At 47.2% G+C, this 20,951-nt stretch overlaps 1 long non-coding RNA gene across 1 annotated transcript in view; it reads right to left on the reverse strand.

The window, feature by feature from the left end:
* Positions 1 to 458, reverse strand: part of LOC137561620 (uncharacterized) — a 49,551-nt gene extending 49,093 nt beyond the window's left edge. The window contains exon 1 of the long non-coding RNA XR_011030071.1: positions 345 to 458. This is a non-coding gene — a long non-coding RNA (uncharacterized lncRNA). The remainder of the gene's footprint in view (positions 1 to 344) is intronic.
* Positions 459 to 20,951: the final 20,493 nt, after the last annotated feature.

Genomic DNA, 20,951 nt, shown 5'->3' on the forward strand with positions numbered 1-20,951 from the left:
TGGCCAGCACAGTATCCAGACTTTGAGATGAACTGGACAGAAGAGTGAAAGTAAAGCACCCTACAAGTGCCACACATTTGTGGGAACTTCTGCGTCAGAGTTGGGAACAACTTTTTATTTGATTTATATTATAGAAAGAATGCCAATTTAGAATACATGTTGGTTATACATAGATTCCATGATTTAATTTTAACTTCAATTGCTTATTTGTTTATTGAAGAACCTCTGCACTCTAGGAAATTTCAGCTTTTAATAAATAAAAACATATAAAAAGATACAACATATATGGAAGCTAAAGGACCCCACTACAGATCGAACAACACCAGGCTGGCTGGCACACATACCCTTGTCACACAGCTACACCGCAGTCACTGACAGCATACAAGGTGTGAATTCTCGCACTATCATGGGACAAGAGTGGGTTATCCACTGGCATTCTGTGTGCTGGTCCTGAATGATAAATCTAAAGTGAAAAAAAAAAAAAAAGTTTAAAGCGGATCCGAGATGAAAAACGAACTATAACTAGTAACTTGTCTATATATCTTATCTAAAGTTTAGATAGTTTACACAGCAAATCTAGCTGCAAACAGATTTAATAGAAAAAGATTATTTCTTCCTGTGATACAATGACAGCAGCCATGTTGTTTGTAAACATTACACAGAGGCAGGCTTATCTACACCATCAGCACTCAGATCAATTGCTAGTAACACCTCCTCCTCCACCTCCTCCTCCCCCTTCCCAGACTGAGCTCCCATGAGCCCTTGCTACTGCCAAGGCTCTCTGAAAATCTGTGGGCGTGCTTTATTTAGTTTATAGGGAATTAGAGTAATAAAAAAAAAGTATTTGGCTTGAGGAATGCCGTATAAACAATAGGAAAGGAACACAATTATGCAATGAGTAAAAGTTCACCTCGGATCCACTTTAAGTTACCTGGGGCTTCTTGCAGCCCCATTCAGTCATCCTGTGTTTGTGTCCTCCTTCCGCAACCCTCCAACAAGCAGCAGTAACCCACTGAAAGCTGGCTGGCCAAGTGGATATGCATATCTCTCCTTGCTGCCATGGAATTGATGTGAAGCGCGCTGCAAATCTGTTTGATCTGTTTGTTTATTTGTTCTGTGCTTTCATTTCACTTCTTGAATTTCAATTAAGCAATGTAAAAATTGTGGTGTTCCAAAACTTTTGACTAGTAGTATATGTACCTTTCATGTGACCACACAATAAAACACTTTAGTTTTATGGTCATAAAACACTACTGATTATTTAGGGCCGGTACACATGGATGTGTGAGCAGAAAAAAACGACAGCTGTGGCGTTAGTCATTTAAGCGCTGTCCATTCAGATGAATTGACAGCACTTCGTACCGTAATTTACTGCAGTTCGTGTAAACGCCACGTTTCAATCCTGGTTTTCGTTGGCGTTTCGTTTTTGTCCTGGAGACAACCGTTCAGAATTATTATTATTATTTAGTGTTTATATAGCGCCGACATCTTCCGCAGCGCTGTACAGAGTATATTGTCTTGTCATTAACTGTCCCTCGGAGGAGCGCACAATCTAGTCCCTACCATAGACATATGTCTATGTATGTATTGTAGTCTAGGGCCAATTTTAGGGGGAAGCCAATTAACTTATCTGTATGTTTTTGGAATGTGGGAGGAAACCGGAGTGCCCGGAGGAAACCCACGCAGACACGGGGAGAACATAGCAACCACAGTGCTTCCCTATCCTTCAGTGGGCGACAAACACGTGACACACGGAGCGAACGCCAGGAAGCGCCACTGAAGGTTATCATCTCCATGGTTGAAGGAACGTTAAGCTTTAGGTTGTTGCTGATGCACCAGGTAGAAAGTTTTCCCACTACATGCCTGTATGCAGACTACATTAACTATTAACTTTTTTATCGATCCCCTGTTCTCAGAAGCTGTTCTCTGCAGGAAAGTTTTATGGCTGTAATCCCATATCAGTGAGGGTTACACAAGGGTCCAACAAGACACAAACTGTCACTTGCATGCCTGAAGTTCAACTCTTTCAGGCAAAAAAAAAAGCGGGAAAAAAAGAAACACAGCCTAGTTATTTGTGTGCTTGACCTTGTACATACACGAGTTTCTTATCATGTCATGTCACCTCATGTACACTGTAAGGCCTCTTTTACAGTGGGACGTTGCGTTTGATGCGACGTTAAAGTCGCACAACGTGCCTCTAACGCAGCGCATGTAGGTTATAAAATTGGACGTTATTTTGTACTACGTTATGTGTCTCTTGGTTTTACTGAGCATGTGCAACACACATAACGCAGCAAATGTATTGCTAAACGCACAGCATGCAACACTTTCTAAATATTGCTACACATTACACACATGCAACGTGTGCACTGTGAATGTCGCACAGACTTTGCATTGCTGTGTGTTAGTCTGCGTTGGAACATTTTCTAATGTGCGACTTTAATGTCGCACTGTGAAAGAGGCCTAAACCAACGCTTGATTTGAAGGCCTGAGAATTTTTCCCCTTAATACACTGGTGCCAAGTGCCAGATTTTGAATATGAAATTTTAAAGCAGTTGTTTTTTCTTTACAGAGCAGTATATGACAAAATATGTACAGCAACTTTATTCTAGTAATGATTCTTATTGGCACGTCAAGAGTTCAGCTTTAACTTACTGTTTATTTGTATGTGAAAGTGGTGCAAATGAACTACATTATAAAGCTATACTGTGTGGAAAATAACACGGGAAAGAGTATTAAAACAAATTTGTTCACCTTGAATGATCTGCTAACTTTTAATTGGCACAAAATCTTGGAACATATTAGCCGTGCTTGAATTTCAATGTTTTCATCTGTGCCTGCAACAATCAGCCAGAGAACCAAAAGTACTCTGCCAGTCTCATGTATTACGTTCACTTGGTGAAAATTTGCATTTTAGTCAGTCGCTTAATAATAAAAATAAAAGAAGTTATAAAAGACTCTTGGTGTATCTAAACGTACCAAAAGTGTACTTATAAGGACAACAACGTAATAAAAGTAAATTACAGGGAACTTAAAGAGACACTGAAGCGAAAAAAAAAATGATGATATTATGATTTGTATGTGTAGCACAGCTAAGAAATAAAACATTAAGATCAGATACATCAGTGTAATTGTTTCCAGTACAGGAAGAGTTGAGAAACTCCAGTTGTTATCTCTATGCAAACAAGCCATTAAGCTCTCCTACTAAAGGCCCATACACACGTCGGATTTTAGCGAACGACCCGTCGTTTGAACGTTCCGTCGTTCGGACGTTTTCGCATCAAATCCGACGTGTGTACAGACTATCGTTCGGGTGATAAGACTGGTTACCAGTTGGTAACCAGTCTTATCACCCGAACGATAGTCTGTACACACGTCGGATTTGACGCGAAAACGTCCGAACGACGGAACGTTCAAACGACTGGTCGTTCGCTAAAATCCGACGTGTGTATGGGCCTTAAGTTAGTCCTGGAGAGGGCTGTTATCTGACTTTTATTATCTCAACTGTAAGTGAACTGTTTACTTTTTCTCTGCTAGAGGAGAGGTCATTAGTTCACAGACTGCTCTGAAAGACTCATTTTGAATGGTGAGTGTTATGTAATCTGCACATATTATAGAATTATGCAATGTTAGAAAAAACACTATATACCTGAAAATATTTTCTTTGCTGCTAATCTTCTAGTAGTTATTCATAGTACACAACCAATTCACTATATCATATTTTTTTTTTCACTTCAAAAGCTTTTGTTTAGGCTGCTAGGTAAGTTCAACAAAACAAGGCATCAATTAACCACTTCAGGACCGCAGTGTTAAACCCCCCTAAAGACCAGGGCATTTTTAATTAAATTGGCCACTGCAGCTTTAAGGCCAAGCTGCAGGGCCACACGACACAGCACACAAGTGATTTCACCCCCCTTTTCTCCCCACCAACAGAGCTCTCTGTTGGTGGGGTCTGATGGCCCCCCAGATGTTTGTTTATTTGTTTATTTATGTTTATTTGTATTTTTTTTTATAAAAAATTTGTTTTTTTAAACTCTCTTGTACTCCCCCCTCCCTCCCCCTGCTAGCCAATTCCCGTGATCAGCTGTCATAGGCTTCAGCCTATGACAGCCAATCAACCCCGGTGCCTCTGGAGGGGACAGCCGTCTCACACGGCTGTCCCCAGTACAGCGCTGCTGCAGATTGCAGCGCTGTACCAGTACTTAGGCGGCGATTTCGCCATCTAACAGTCTCCCGAGCGGCAATTGCTGCTTGGAGACTGAAGGCGGGGCGGAGCTCCACCCCCGAGCAGGAGATGCGCGCGCAGCCTGCGCGCGATCTCCTGCAAAACAGAGCCCCATGACTTTACGCCGATCGGCATTAGGCTAAGCACCAATCAGTTATTCTCAAATACTATTTTTATTAAATATTTGTTATAAAGGGGGTAAGTGGTACCCCGATACAAGAAATAGAATAGAATTAATAATGTTAAATGCATTAAAAACTGTCCACTATGGTGGACCCACATACGTATTTATAGAATCACATGTAATCACAAAAATCACATGAAAAATACAGGAAGTATGGTAAGTATGGGCCATAACCTAGTAACTTTTTTACTGAGCGACATATCTTCAAACCTTACCAATAAAATACATTGAAAGCTTCCAGCATGCAAAATAAGTTTGATATTACTCTTTAACATACTCTTTAACATACTTTTTAGTACTTTTTCAATTGTTAAGTGCTAAAAAGTAATTTTTTAAATAAGATAAATTATCTCCTGGGAGAAAACTCAGGAGAAAAAGTCACTTGGATAATGGTCTGTAATTTCACAAAACACTATAGCACAAAAAGCACTTCAGTCCAGCAACCTAATAAATAGACTCTTCTAGAGAATGTTCAGCTATGCTTGTTTCAGATATTTTATTAAAGGGAACCAGAGGCCCCCCAAAAAAGCTTTTATACATACCTGGGGCTTCCTCCAGCCCCATACGCATGGATCGCTCCCACGCCGCCGTCTTCTGCTGCCTGGATCCGCCGGTACTGGGTCCCGTCATGGCCGCCAGTCGGCCAGTCGGCCGGCAGACGCGGCCAATTGTCCGCATCACATGGGGCTCCCTCCATGTATGTACGCGTGAGGCTGCCTACTGCGCAGCCTCACGCGTACATACATGGAGGGAGCCCCTGTGATGCGGACAATTGGCCGCGTCTGCCGGAAGTGACGGGACCCGGTACCGCCGATCCAGGAAGCGGAGGATGGCGGCGTGGGAGCGATGCAGGCTTATGGGGCTGGAAGAAGCCCCAGGTATGTATAAAAGCTTTTTCTTTTTTTTTGTTTCGTTTCTCTCTGGTTCCCTTAAGCTTGTTGGAATCTAAAGTATATACCATATAGTACTATAAACATACTATAAACATATAAACAGCTGAACAATTGGACAGGCAATGTAGATACCTGCAGATAAGTGATGCGTAGAACAAAGAATAACAGTGAATCGAAGTTCACCGCAAGTCAATATCAGTAACAGAACGTGGTACTCTGTCCTACAAAAATTGACCATTATAGGTAACAATGGCCTCAATTTGTAAAGCTAGAGGATTTACGCAGTAAGGCCCTGTACATACGCTGGCTAGTGGGTTCTTGGCCAAAATGGCTGGTGGGGGCTGCTGAGAATCTAGTGTGCGTGCAGCAGCCCCAATGTGAGCACAGACTGGTTCTGTCCTTTACCCCTCCCGCGTGAAGCCACTTCATAGTGCACTGTCATCCTTCCTCCCCTGCACAAAGGTTTGTGGATACAGCATGAACATACCTCTGTACATCGGTAGCTTTGCCTCGGGTCAGGTAACCTTTAAGCAAAATCCTTCAAGGACACCTGAACTGAGAGGGATATGGAGGCTAACGTGTATTTCCTTACTAGCTTGCCAGTAATCCTGCGCTTACCAGGTCAGTCCGCTGGCAGCGCATCTGGGACTTCCGGTGCGGCTGGCCGCAGTGGCAGGAACGGTGTCAGCGACGTTCCTGCGGGGATCCGGCCGCATGATACTCAGACTGTAAATGAGGGCGGACGCATGCGCTGTCAGCGTCGCTCCTCTTATGCTCTAAGGAAGCGTTTCAGCTGACCAGCTGTCAGCTTATACGCATGGCTCCACCTCCGGTTCCGGATTGGCCAAGCGGCTTGGGGGCGTGTTCTCCTGCTTACCCGGGCTTCTTAAGCGCTGTTCTGACACTTGCTCACTGTCTGCTCTAGCTAACACTTCGCATTGAAGGCTTCAGACCCTAGTCAGTTCCGTGTGTGGCTTGAACCGGCAGGACCCCAGGGATTCCATATTAGCTCAGCTTATACATACATATTACTTGCTTGTGTTTGACTATTGCCTGTTTCTCTGACTTCTCTCTGCCTGCCGATTCTGTACCAATCTTTATATCTGTATCCAGTGTTAGTACTGCCGTCTACTATCACTGTCTGTAAGACATTTCCCTTTCAGGGAACGTCTGATTGTTGTCTGACTGCTAGTGGCCACACACACTAGCAGATCGTTACATAGCTGATGGCCCGGTGTTGTCCGGGTATGTATTTGGCTGTTGTTGGCTCCGCCCACTTTTACTAACCCTAACACACAATTCCTCAATGACCTAGTTTGTGAGCTTTGCAGTCTTTGGCATCAATAATTTGCATTAAAATGAAACAAATCTGATTGGATGTGGCTCCATCCCCTTTTCTGAATTTAAACCCCAGTCACCCAATGACCAACTGTACCAGGTTTGAGGCTTGTGCCATTAAAAGTGCAAGAATAGCAGCAATTAAGTATTCCCCTTGAAAATCAATACGTGAATTTTGATTGGCTTTTGTAGGCTTCACTCACTTTTCTGAAAATGAATCCCGGTCATCCAGTGACCAAGTGTGCAAAGTTTGAGAACCCAGCCATTAACAGTGTAAGAATGGCTGCAGTTTACATTTTCCCAGTGAAATTTGTATTTGTCTCCGCCCACTTTTTGGTTATGGGGATAAAAAGTATCCTATATGTTATTTCAGGTAATACTATGTGTGTGTCAAATTTCATTCAAATCCGTTCAGCCATTGTTGCGTGATTGAGTAACAAACGTCCAAACGTTCACATTTATAATATTAGTGAGATAAACAATACCAGATGTCTAGCTGTCCTGCTGATCTGTTCGGCTGCAGTAGTATCTGGATCACACCTCTGTAACAATCATGCAGCTTGCAACTAAAGTCCAACTAGATTAAAGGAAATCTGAAGCCACATAAAAAAAATCAGTTTAGCTTATCTAGGGCTTCTTGCAGCCCCCTGGAGTTATCCTGTGTCAGAGCCGTCATTCAGAGATCCGCCGGCCAGCAGCGTCGACCCCTACAAAGCTGGTTGGCGCAGTATGCGGAAATTGCTACTGCGTATGCAAAGAGTGCTCCCGGAAACGGGAGTGTGATCAGAGTGCGCTTGGCTTGGGGCAGCGCATGTGCAGTAGCCTCTGAATGGCAGTGACCAGCCAGCTTTCAGCGGGTCGCCGCTGCTCACTGGAGAATTAAACAAGGACTGCGTAGGGACACGATGACTCCTGGGGCTACAATGCCATCTAAGCCCCAGGTAAGTATAACTGATGTTTTTATTTGGCTTAAAGGGAACCTTAACAATACCAGTTGACTGGCAGCTCTGCTGATCTCTTTGGCTACAGTAATAAGTGAATCACACACCTGAAACAAGCATGCAGCACGGAGCTAATCCAGTCTGACTTCAGTCAGAGCACCTGATCTGCATGCTTGTTGAGGGGCTGTGCCTAAAAGCATTAGAGACACAGGATCAGCAGGAGAGTCAGGCAATCAGTATTATTTTAAAAGGAAAAATCCATATCCTTCTCAGTTTAGGTTCGCCTTTAAGTAACCCTTTAAGTCAGATTTCAGTCAGAAACAATCTGCATGCTTGTTCAGGGTCTATGGCTAATAGAGATGTCGCGAACCTCCGATTTTCGGTTCGCGAACTTCCGCGGAAGGTTCGGTTTGCGTAAAAGTTTCGCGAACCGCTATAGACTTCAATGGGCAGGTGTAAATAGAAAAAATTATGCTGGCCACAAAAGTGATGGAAAAGATGTTTCAAGGGGTCTAACACCTGGAGGGGGGCATGGCGGAGTGGGATACATGCCCAAAGTCCCGGGGAAAAATCTGGATTTGACGCAAAGCAGCGTTTTAGGGGCAGAAATCACATTGAATGCTAAATTGTAGGCCTAAAGTGCTTTCAAACATCTTGCATGGGTATACATCAGTAAGGGAGTGTAATTAGAGTTCTGCTTCACACTGACACACCAAACTCACTGTGTAACGCACCGCAAACAGCTGTTTGCGTAGTGACGGCCGTGCTGGACTGGTGCGCACCGTGGCCAGAGTGTAGGCAATAGCGCTTTTCAAGGCCATATGGTCGCCGGGCTGTGGTAGCTCAATGATAGAACAACAATGACTGTCCAGCTGATCAAATTTGGTCTGACCACAATGAAGCAACGACCTTATTGGTGGTGGCTGGATGGTGTAATGGTTAAGGGCTCTGCCTCTGACGCAGGAGACCAGGGTTCGAATCTCGGCTCTGCCTGTTCAGTAAGCCAGCACCTATTCAGTAGGAGACCTTTGGCAAGTCTCCCTAACACTGCTACTGCCTATAGAGCGCGCCCTAGTGGCTGCAGCTCTGGCGCTTTGAGTCCGCCAGGAGAAAAGCGCGATATAAATGTTATTTGTCTTGTCTTTGTTATTTGTCTTGTCTTGTCTTATTATCTTTTGTGTGCAACCCCCACCCGAGACACTCAAATAGCCGGTGGTCATTGCTTCATTGTGATGCGCAAGCCCCTTCACCGCGGCAAGGTAATGATCACAAAGGGGGATGGGCACATGTACATGCCTTTTGTTTTTTTGTTGCAGCCGCCCGCAGTGCAGCCAGAAAAATTAGGCAGGCATGTACACGCACCAGAAAAATTTGTGTAGCGGCCGCTGCTAGCAGCGGCCTTAAAAATTCAGGAATCCGCCTAGAGTCCTGGACCCTGTTGGTGGTGGCGAAGAAGGCAGTCAAGCGGCCTGCAGGCAGAGATGCTGTGTGTGGGGACTGACTTAGTCTTCGGTCGTGCAGTAGCCCTCCGTGATCCATTCCTCATTCATTTTGATAAAGGTCAGGTACTGAACACTGTCGTGACTTAGGCGACTTCTCTTCTCAGTAACTATGCCTCCAGCTGCACTGAAGGTCCTTTCTGACAGGATGCTTTCGGCAGGGCAAGAGAGAAGTTGTATGGCAAATTGGGACAGCTCTGGCCACAGGTCAAGCCTGCACAACCAGTAGTCCAAGGGTTCATCGTCGCTTTTCGCAGAGTCTACATCCACACTCAAGGCCAGGTAGTCGGCTACCTGCCGGTCCAGGCGTTGGTGGAGGGTGGATCCGGAAGGACTATGGCGAGGAGTTGGACTAAAGAACGTCCGCATGTCCGACATCACCCTGAGATCGCTGGAGCGTCCTGTCCTTGCCTGCGTGGACTTGGGAGGAGGCGGGTTACTGCAAGTGATACCTTGATTGCGTTGTGCAGCCACATCACCCTTAAACGCATTGTAAAGCATCATCGACAGCTTGTTCTGCAAGTGCTGCATCCTTTCCGCCTTGTGTTGACTTGGTAACAGGTCCGCCACTTTGTGCCTGTACCGAGGGTCTAGTAGCGTGGCCACCCAGTACAGGTCATTCGTCTTGAGTTTTTTGATACGGGGATCCCTCAACAGGCTGGACAACATGAAAGAGGACATCTGCACAAAGCTGGATGCAGACGTACTCTCCATCTCCTCTTGCTCTTCCTCAGTGACGGGATGCAACTCCTCTTCCTCCCCCCAGCCACAAACAATACCATGGGAACGTGGAGCAGCAGAAGCCCCCTGTGACGGCTGCCGCGGCTGTTCTTCTTCCGCCCCTTCTTCCTCCTCCACAGAAACACCTTCCTCATCATCACCATCATCAGAGTCTGACTCCTCTCCTTCCCCAATCGACTCCTCTTCTTCCTCCTCCTCCTCCCCCCTCTGTGCTGCCGCAGGTGTTGTGGGAACATCGGGTTCGGGTGTAAATGGCTCCCATGACTCCTGCTGCCGTAACTCTTCTCGTTCACGCTCCTCCACAGCTGTATACACCACTCTACGCACGGCACGCTCCAGGAAGTAGGCGTAGCGGATCAAGTCGCTGATGATGCCCTCATCGCGACTCACCAGTTTGGTCACCTCCTCAAAGGGCTCCATGACCCTGCATGCATTTCGCATCAGTGTCCAGTTGTTGGGCCACAACATCCCCATCCTCCAAGATTGTGTCCTTGTACTGTAATGATACAGGTACTGGGTGACGGCTTTCTCCTGGTCTAGCAGGCGAGAGAACATCAGCAGGGTGGAATTCCAGCGAGTCGGGCTATCGCAAATCAGGCGTCTCACCGGCAAGTTGTTTCTACGCTGAATGTCCGCAAAGCGTGCCATGGCCTTGTAAGAGCGCCTGAAATGCCCACACAACTTCCTGGCCTGCTTCAGGACGTCCTCTAAGCCTGGGTACTTGGACACAAATCTTTGCACGACCAGATTCAGCACATGTGCCATGCAGGGTATGTGTGTCAGCTTTCCCAAATTCAACGCAGTAATGAGATTGCTGCCGTTGTCACACACCACGTTGCTGATCTCAAGCTTGTGCGGGGTCAGCCATTGCTCCACCTGTTTGTTAAGAGCAGCCAGGAGAGCTGCTCCAGTGTAACTCTCCGCTTTCAGGCAAGACATGTCTAACACTGCGTGACACCGTCGTACCTGGCATGCAGCATAGGCCCTGGGGTGCTGGGGCTGTGTAGCTGGAGAGGAGATCGCTGCACCAGCCAAGGAGGAGGAGGAGGATGACGACAGCGAAGCGGTGGTAGTAGGTGGAGAGGAGGTGGCTGGAGGCCTGCCTGCAAGCCGTGGAGGTGTGACAAGTTGGTCCGCTGCGCAGCCACGTACTCCCTGCTTGCTGCCATCGGTCACCAGGTTGACCCAATGGCCTGTGTATGTAATGTAGTGGCCCTGCCCGTGCTTGGCAGACCAGGCATCCGTGGTCAGGTGGACCCTTGACCCAACGCTGTGTGCCAGAGATGACACCACTTGCCTCTCAACTGCACGGTACAGTTTGGGTATGGCCTTTTGTGAAAAATAATTGCGGCCTGGTATCTTCCACTGCGGTGTACCAATGGCCACAAACTTACGGAAAGCCTCCGACTCCACCAGCTTGTATGGTAATAGCTGGCGAGCTAATAGTTCCGCCACGCCAGCTGTCAGACGCCGGGCAAGAGGGTGATTGGCAGACATTTGCTTCTTACGCTCAAATACTTCCTTCACGGACAGCTGGGTACTGCTGTGGGCAGAGGAGAAGGAACCACTGAAGGGAAGAGGCGGTGTGGAGGAGGGTGGCTGTGAAGGTGCAAGGGAGAAAGTGGATGAAGACGATGCACCTGAAGGAGGAAGAGGAGAAGGAGGGTGGCTTGTCTTTTGAGGGGTGCTGCTTTTCCTCAGGTGTTCTTGCCATAGCTGTTTGTGCCTTCTCTCCAGGTGCCTTCGTAAGGCACTTGTCCCTACGTGAGAGTTGGCCTTTCCACGGCTCAATTTTTGCTGGCAGAGACAACAGATGGCTTTGCTCCGATCTGAGACACACACGTGAAAAAATTTCCAAACCGCTGAACCCCCCTGGGGTGATGGCGCTACGGTGGCATCAGCAGCTGACGTTGAAGGGCATGTTGGCTGGCTGGCCATAGCTGGTGATACATGGCGCCGGACACTGCCCCCAGCTGTTTCTGAGGACGAGCTCCCTCTGCTTCTATCATGGAGTCGTCTCCTCCTACTCCTCTCTGACTCCTCCTCTGAACTGTCCCCCTGGTCATCTCCTCTACCGGGAACATATGTGGTATCCGTATAATCGTCATCATAATCCTCCTGGCCAGCTGCGCTTTCCTCAGACACCTCCTCAAGTGCACCAACTTCAGGTGGTCCACCATCATCCCCATCCACACACGTTACGTCCATACTATCGCCACCTAACTCAGACGTAGGAGGTGGTGTACCTGCGCCTTCTTGTTGTTGTTGCAGTAGTGGCTGGGAATCAGTGATTTCACCACCACCACCAAATAACTCCTGCGAAGTGTCAAATGCAGCGGATGTGGTGCTTGTTGTAGCGCTGGTGACTGCGGGAGATGAGGTGTTCTGTGTTAAATACTCAAGCACCTCTTCATGATTTTGGGAAGTGATGGCACGTGCCTTCTTCTGAGCACTGTATTTTGGGGCAGGTCCGCACGAAATCACAGCAACACCACCTTGCACAACCACAGACCTGCCGGTGCCTGGTGGCCTTCCTCTGGGTCTGCCTCTACCTCTTCCTCTACCTGGTTTGTCCATTTTGTCCATCTCGGGGGCATGCTAGCTATATGCAGTGAGGTGGGTTCTCACTCAACACAACAGGTAGTTAGATGCAGTGAGCTGGGTTCACTGAACACAACAGGTAGTTAGATGCAGTGAGCTGGGTTCACTGAACAGTAAAGGTACTTAAGATGCAGTGAGGTGGGTTCTCACTCAACACAACAGGTAGTTAGATGCAGTGAGGTGGCCAGGTGGGTTCTCACTCAACACAACAGGTAGTTAGATGCAGTGAGCTGGGTTCACTGAACAGTAAAGGTACTTAAGATGCAGTGAGGTGGGTTCTCACTCAACACAATAGGTAGTTAGATGCAGTGAGGTGGCCAGGTGGGTTCTCACTCAACACAACAGGTAGTTAGATGCAGTGAGCTGGGTTCACTGAACAGTAAAGGTACTTAAGATGCAGTGAGGTGGGTTAAGTAAACACAACAGGTACTGGATAGTTAGATGCAGTGAGCTTGGTTCACTGAACAGTAAAGGTACTTACGATGCAGTGAGGTGGGTTCTCACTGAACACAACAGGTAGTTAGATGCAGTGAGCTGGGTTCACTCAACACAACGCTAGGTATATGCAGTGATGAGGTGGGTTAAGTAAACACAACATGTACTGGGTAGTTAGATGCAGTGAGCTGGGTTCACTGAACAGTAAAGGTACTTAAGATGCAGTGAGGTGGGTTCTCACTCAACACAACAGGTAGTTAGATGCAGTGAGCTGGGTTCACTCAACACAACGCTAGGTATATGCAGTGATGAGGTGGGTTAAGTAAACACAACAGGTACTGGGTAGTTAGATGCAGTGAGCTGGGTTCACTCAACACAAAGCTAGGTATATGCAGTGATGAGGTGGGTTAAGTAAACACAACAGGTACTATGCAGTACTGGGTAGTACAATGTGCAGCTCCCTGTCACACACACAGGTAGTCACTGAATGTGCTGGGCTGCTGGCAGTGGCACACACAATATCAATTAGCAAGGCTGTGCATGCAACAAAAGTGTCAGTTTGACAAACAGAAAAAAAAATATGTACAGGATGAGCTCTGAAAAGAGCTGTTGCTGGGTGCTTTAAAAGCAATAATAATCAGTCAGGAGCAAGCAAAGCAGCCTAGAACCTAACTAATCTGTCCCTAGGAGAAAAAGTCTGCAGCAGGTGTCCCTTTCCTCTCTCTAGAAGGCACACGAGTGAGGCTAATGGCCGCCGGACCCTGCCTTATATAAGGGGGGGTGGGGCTCCAGGGCTTAGTGTAGCCTGAATGGCTACAATGTGCCTGCTGACTGCAATGCAGAGGGTCAAAGTTGACCCTCATAGTGCATTATGGGGCGAATTGAACCTCCGCAAAAGTTCGCCTGCTGCAGGCGAACGCGAACCCCCAAAGTTCGCCAGTGAACCGTTCGCTACATCTCTAATGGCTAAAAGGATTAGAGGCAGAGGATCAGCAGTACAGACAGGCAACCAGTATTATTTAAAAGGAAATAAATATGGCAGCCTCCAGATCCCTATCAGTTCAGGTGTCCTTTAAGGTGCGTATACAAGCACTACTGGTTAGAACAACGGGTCCATCAGACCCTCCCGCTGGGCAGGCATTCTCCCGACAGTAGTGCGTGTGTACAGTCTGTCAGACAGACAGACTGATAAGGCTGTTTCTGAATGATCAGCTGAGCGGATCGTTCAGAAACAGCCTTATCAGTCTGCTGATAGACTGTACACACGCACTACTGTCAGGAGAACGGCCGCCCAGCGGTAGGGTCTGACGGACCCTTCGTTCTAACCAGTAGTGCGTGTGTACGCAGCTTTAAATGGTTTAAACAAAGTGCACCATAATGTTTTTTTGGAAAGTTTGAAAAGACAAAATATTTAAATAACTCTTGTCCAAACTAACAAAAATAAATGATCACAATTTAGATATGCAAGGTAAACCTAATTATTTTGGCAGTCAAAAGAAGCAAAACCATATTTGTGCAAACACAAATAATCCGAGCTTTTAAATATATTAGGAGAACAATTGTGTATTTAATTAGTCCTCATTTCAGCAGGTAATGATTTTAATTCACTTGCATAAACAGAGGACATTGTGCTCCATTAGCAGATAATCTTCCTCATTAAACAGTGTAAGAACTTTGTGCTCTGGGGCAGCTGTACGTTTTTCGGATTCATAAAAAGGTAAAGCAGAGCGGTGAGTTAAATTTGCCAGCAGACTTGGCAAGGCACACAGAGTAAAAACTAAGTCTGTTCCTATTGTCTATAGTCATAAATTCAGGTCAACTGACTTTTCCTGGACTACTTGACCTCATCTAACCACCTTTCTCTCAAGCAGTGCAAGAATGGCAATGAAACCATTCAGTGTGCAGAAATGTTTAACTACTTGAGGACTGCAGTGTTAAACCCCCCTAAAGACCAGGCTATTTTCTGTAAATTGAACACTGCAGCTTTAAGGCTTCGCTGCAGGGCTGCACAACTCAACACACAAGTGATTCACCTCCCCCCTTTTCTCCCCACCAACAGAGCTCTCTGTTGGTGGGGTCTGATCGCTCCCCCAGTGGGTTTTTTTTTTTGCCTATTTATTTTTTTCCCCCAACTCCCCCCCGCCGACATTACTCACTGAGCGCCGCTATAGACTGATTCCTATTATAGTCTATGGTGGCGCTGGCTGCGCCCAAATCTAGCAGCGCCGAAAAGCACTGCTCCGTCCTGGACATGTTACAGAGGTGGAAGTTGTGGACTAGAACACTGAACTACTGTTACCAAAGACAATGTTGCCTAGCAATGCACGCTGTTGCCTAGCAATGCATCTGTACAGCACTAGGGTCCCCAAAATGTGTGCCCTACCTAACGATCGCATACAATTGCTACAGACGCACAGGCTGGTGACAATGGTACACTACATGCACAACTAGTGATGAAATATGGCATATGTGGTATATTTGAACTGGGACAAGCCAAATAATGTATTTTGATGTGTCATGTGAACATTAGTAAGGGAGAAACATGATAAAAAATAATTTTTGCATATACTCCTATTTTGCTCCTGTAAAATGCCTATAAAATTAAACAATTCTTGGAAAAAAAATTACCCAAAGAAAAACAATATATGTATCACTTTGATAGCATAAGTAATAAAAAGTTATTCCTGTTTCAATAACGACACAGCAAAAATGCCAAAATTGTCACAAATCTTAAGGGTAAAAAACCCAGAAATGAAAAGTGGTGAATGATCTGGCATGCTGAATCTTTAAAGTAATTGTAAAGTGATTTTAACTTCTTGCCGACAATTGGCTTGAACGCGGCGGTTCCCCCAGGATCGTGTAATGCCAATTGGCGTTAAGTCCTGGGGGCGTGTTTTTTGCAGGAGATCGTGCACGCCGATGTGAGTGAAACTCCGCTTGAATGGCGCTCGGTCTATTTACATAGTACAGGGCTGCGATCTACGGCAGTGCTGTACTGGGGGCAGCCGTGTCACTCGGCTGTTCCCTTGAGAGTTTCAGGAGCGATCGGCTCTCATAGGCTGATGCCTATGACAGTCGATCGCAGTCATTGTCTGGCGGGGTGAGGGAGGGATGGATGGGGAAAAAATGATTTAAAAAAAAACAAAACACTGCCTGCAGCAGCGATCAGAGCCCACCACCAGAAAGCTCTGTTAGTAGGCAGAAAAGGGGTGGGGGGATTAATGTGTGTGCACGGATCTGTGGCTCTGCAAGCCATAAAAGCTGCAGAGCCCTAATTTGCAAAAAATAGCCTGGTCACTGGGGAGGGGGTAAAGCCTGTTGTCCTTAAGTAGTTACAAAAGAAAACCGGATACTTACCAAAGGAAAGAGAAAGCTATGGGTCCCAGTACGCCCATGCGCAGTACAGTGCAGCTTGTCTTCGCGAGCACATGCGCAGGACTGTCGGTGGCTGCTGCGATGACGCGTAGTGAATGGAGTGATGACGTGGAGCGTCAGCGGTCAGGCAGTGTTAGGCCGACAGTCGACCCGGGTGTTGCTAGTAATGAAGTCACCAGCGGGACTGGGAGAGGAGCCAGGAGGACGCTGGGGGACCTTCTGGCCTACAGTGGGCTGGAGGAAGGCCCAGGTTAGGTATTGATTTCATTTTTATCTACTACTCAGGGTCCCTTTAAATGTAGCAAGGTTGGAACAGAGGTGTCAAAAACTGGATAAAATATTTAAAAACCATTTAAAAAAAAAGGAGGTAGTGGTGGACTTACCTCCCCAATAAGTAGATACCGAAACTTGGTGAGAGAACATCATACATTGGCGTGGGAGACTTGGGTGCAGGATACAGCCGGTATATGGCTGATCCTGCTGCTGCTCAAGTCCTGGCCCTGTTAAATACTATTCCTCCTCCAGGCCGCCATGGATGGTGGGGAATGAAATAATTCGGCTTCCAGCAATTTCTGGAAGCTGAATTATTGTGTTTTAAAAGTAACTTCAGCTCTGTCTTCTGACGGCGCCAAAGTTACTCCCTGTGCGCCCAAGTCTCCTGCGCTGGATTTACTGTGTTCAAGAAACTTGTACTGTTGTAACATGTACTGTTCAGTAGCAGCCAAGCGCCTCTGTGTCTGCATTGCATTGTGGAGTTTACAATTAAATTGCATTGTTGACTAATAAATCAAATGTTTCGGTGTCTACTTATCAAGGAGGTAAGTCCACCACTACCTCCTTTTTGAAACAGTTTTTAAATATTTTATCCTGTTTTTGGCACCTCTGTTCTGCTATCTCTCTCTGCTGGTTATCACATGCACTGCTGAAGGATATGTCCGTATCGGCTGAGCGCAGACATTCACATTTCACTGTGAGCATCACAAGCTACAATTTAAGCCTTCAGCTGAGTTTCTACATTTCCCGCCTCATTGGCTTAGAATACTGTTGCAAGCCCAGTTCCTGGCTGAAGTGGGACACACTTACCGGGGCCTTCCTCCAGCCACAAGCTCCCAGCATGTCCCTCGCCGCAGCTCTTCCCGCAGCCGTTCGCCGCAGGTGTAGTAGTTCTGCGCCTGCACAGTCCGCTCTGGCCCAAGTGGCGGTGATTGACAGCGCCGCTTGCGCAGGCGCAGTACAGGCCGACCTGGAGGTCGCCCTGACGTCATCGCCAGGGACCGGGACAGAGCTGCGGCGAATGGCTGCGGGTAGAGCTGCGGCGAGTGACGTGCTGGGAACTTGGGGCTGAAGGAAGGCCCCGGTAAGTAGCACTTATTTTATTAGAATTTCCCTGATGACTCCTTTAAAGTGTACCAGAGATGATACACTACTGTTTCATAAGCACCAGGGCTTCCCTTGCCGTCCTCTTCAACCCCTCAGTTCTGGAGCTACGACTCCTGGTAATCCGGTCAGTCGCTGCCAGTCGAGGGCTTCTGTGTATGGGCGACTGGGCCGCATGCACGCCAGCCCCCTGAAGCATTCTGCGCCTGCCACGATGGGTGCGCGCACGGCCAGGCCGTGCATGGGCAGAAGGCCACAACTGCCTGAATGACCTTAATAGCAGCTTAACGGAGGGGACGAGGAGGACGGCAAGGGAGGCCAAGGTACTTATGAGGCTGGAGTAAGCCCCAGGTAAGTATAAATTTGCGCTAGTGAATAATCTCAGGTTAACTTTAACAGGTGAGACCACTCCAAATGGGGCATTAGCTCAGTTCATATGAATTGTTACAATGTACACTTTTTAAAAATGTTTTCTTGTCTCCCTCTTGTAGTTCTATTTTACACAGGGAACAGCACTTTAGTCTCCTACACAGATCACTGTCTAGAAGGCAGTACCTCTAGAGAAAGCCTGGGCAAACTACAGCCCGTGGGCCAGATTTGGCCCACAGCTAAGAATGGTCGCTGGATTCCGCAATTCCGGACGGAATTTGGTGATGCTGATTCCAATATGACGGAACGAAATTGCTATAGGGCTAAAACGGAATTCTGCGGAAAATTTTAAAATTCCGCGAAATTTTACGGAATTCAAATTTGTTTCCCCACAAAACTGATTTCTGCCTGATAACAAAGTATTTCTAGGGTCTCATCTTCCAGGAAATTGTAGTATTTTAAAAGCCAGCTTACATACCTTGGCCAGGAATTGAACCCAGGTCAGAGTGCATGGTAGGTAGCTCTCTTCACCACTATACCACCACCAACACTACCACTAACAGCAGCGATCAGAGCCCACCACCAGAAAGCTCTGTTAGTAGGCAGAAAAGGGGTGGGGGGATTAATGTGTGTGCACGGATCTGTGGCTCTGCAGCAAGCCATAAAAGCTGCAGAGCCCTAATTTGCAAAAAATAGCCTGGTCACTGGGGAGGGGGTAAAGCCTGTGGTCCTTAAGTAGTTACAAAAGAAAACCGGATACTTACCAAAGTAAAGAGAAAGCTATGGGTCCCAGTACGCCCATGCGCAGTACAGTGCAGCTTGTCTTCGCGAGCACATGCGCAGGACTGTCGGTGGCTGCTGCGATGACGCGTAGTGAATGGAGTGATGACAAGAAGCGTCAGCAGTCAGGCAGTGTTAGGCCGACAGTCGACCCGGGTGTTGCTAGTAATGAAGTCACCAGCGGGACTGGGAGAGGAGCCAGGACGCTGGGGGACCTTCTGGCCTACAGTGGGCTGGAGGAAGGCCCAGGTTAGGTATTGATTTCATTTTTATCTACTACTCAGGGTCCCTTCAAATGTAGCAAGGTTGGAACAGAGGTGTCAAAAACTGGATAAAATATTTAAAAACCATTTAAAAAAAAAGGAGGTAGTGGTGGACTTACCTCCCCAATAAGTAGACACCGAAACTTGGCGAGAGAACATCATACATTGGCGTGGGAGACTTGGGTGCAGGATACAGCCGGTATATGGCTGATCCTGCTGCTGCTCAAGTCCCGGCCCTGTTAAATACTATTCCCCCTCCAGGCCGCCATGGATGGTGGGGAATGAAATAATTCGGCTTCCAGCAATTTCTGGAAGCTGAATTATTGTGTTTTAAAAGTAACTTCAGCTCTGTCTTCTGACGGCGCCAAAGTTACCCCCTGTGCGCCCAAGTCTCCTGCGCTGGATTTACTGTGTTCAAGAAACTTGTACTGTTGTAACATGTACTGTTCAGTAGCAGCCAAGCGCCTCTGTGTCTGCATTGCATTGTGGAGTTTACAATTAAATTGCATTGTTGACTATTAAATCAAATGTTTCGGTGTCTACTTATCAAGGAGGTAAGTCCACCACTACCTCCTTTTTGAAACAGTTTTTAAATATTTTATCCTGTTTTTGGCACCTCTGTTCTGCTATCTCTCTCTGCTGGTTATCACATGCACTGCTGGAGGATATGTCCGTATCGGCTGAGCGCAGAGATTCACATTTCACTGTGAGCATCACAAGCTACAATTTAAGCCTTCAGCTGAGTTTCTACATTTCCCGCCTCATTGGCTTAGAATACTGTTGCAAGCCCAGTTCCTGGCTGAAGTGGGACACACTTACCGGGGCCTTCCTCCAGCCACAAGCTCCCAGCATGTCCCTCGCCGCAGCTCTTCCCGCAGCCGTTCGCCGCAGGTGTAGTAGTTCTGCGCCTGCACAGTCCGCTCTGGCCCACGTGGCGGTGATTGACAGCGCCGCTTGCGCAGGCGCAATACAGGCCGACCTGGAGGTCGCCCTGACGTCATCGCCAGGGACCGGGACAGGGCTGCGGCGAATGGCTGCGGGTAGAGCTGCGGCGAGTGACGTGCTGGGAACTTGGGGCTGAAGGAAGCCTCCGGTAAGTAGCACTTATTTTATTAGAATTTCCCTGATGACTCCTTTAAAGTGTACCAGAGATGATACACTACTGTTTCATAAGCACCAGGGCTTCCCTTGCCGTCCTCTTCAACCCCTCCGTTCTGGCGCTACGACTCCTGGTAATCCGGTCAGTCGCTGCCAGTCGAGGGCTTCTGCGTATGGGCGACTGGGCCGCATGAATGCCAGCCCCCTGAAGCATTCTGCGCCTGCCACGATGGGTGCGCGCGCGGCCAGGCCGTGCATGGGCAGAAGGCCACAACTACCTGAATTACCATCATAGCAGGTTAACGGAGGGGACGAGGAGGATGGCAAGGGAGGCCAAGGTACTTATGAGGCTGGAGTAAGCCCCAGGTAAGTATAAATTTGCGCTAGTGAATAATCTCAGGTTAACTTTAACAGGTGAGACCACTCCAAATGGGGCATTAGCTCAGTTCATATGAATTGTTACAATGTACACTTTTTAAAAATGTTTTCTGGTCTCCCTCTTGTAGTTCTATTTTACACAGGAAACAGCACTTTAGTCTCCTACACAGATCACTGTCTAGAAGGCAGTACCTCTAGAGAAAGCCTGGGCAAACTACAGCTCGTGGGCCAGATTTGGCCCACAGCTAAGAATGGTCGCTGGATTCCGCAATTCCGGACGGAATTTGGTAATTCTGATTCCGATATGACGGAACGAAATTGCTATAGGGCTAAAACGGAATTCTGCGGAAAATTTTAAAATTCCGCGAAATTTTACGGAATTCAAATTTGTTTCCCCACAAAACTGATTTCTGCCTGATAACAAGTATTTCTGGGGTCTCATCTTCCAGGAAAT

Source organism: Hyperolius riggenbachi, chromosome 3 (assembly GCF_040937935.1).
Source record: "Hyperolius riggenbachi isolate aHypRig1 chromosome 3, aHypRig1.pri, whole genome shotgun sequence".
NCBI classification, from domain to species: domain Eukaryota; kingdom Metazoa; phylum Chordata; class Amphibia; order Anura; family Hyperoliidae; genus Hyperolius; species Hyperolius riggenbachi.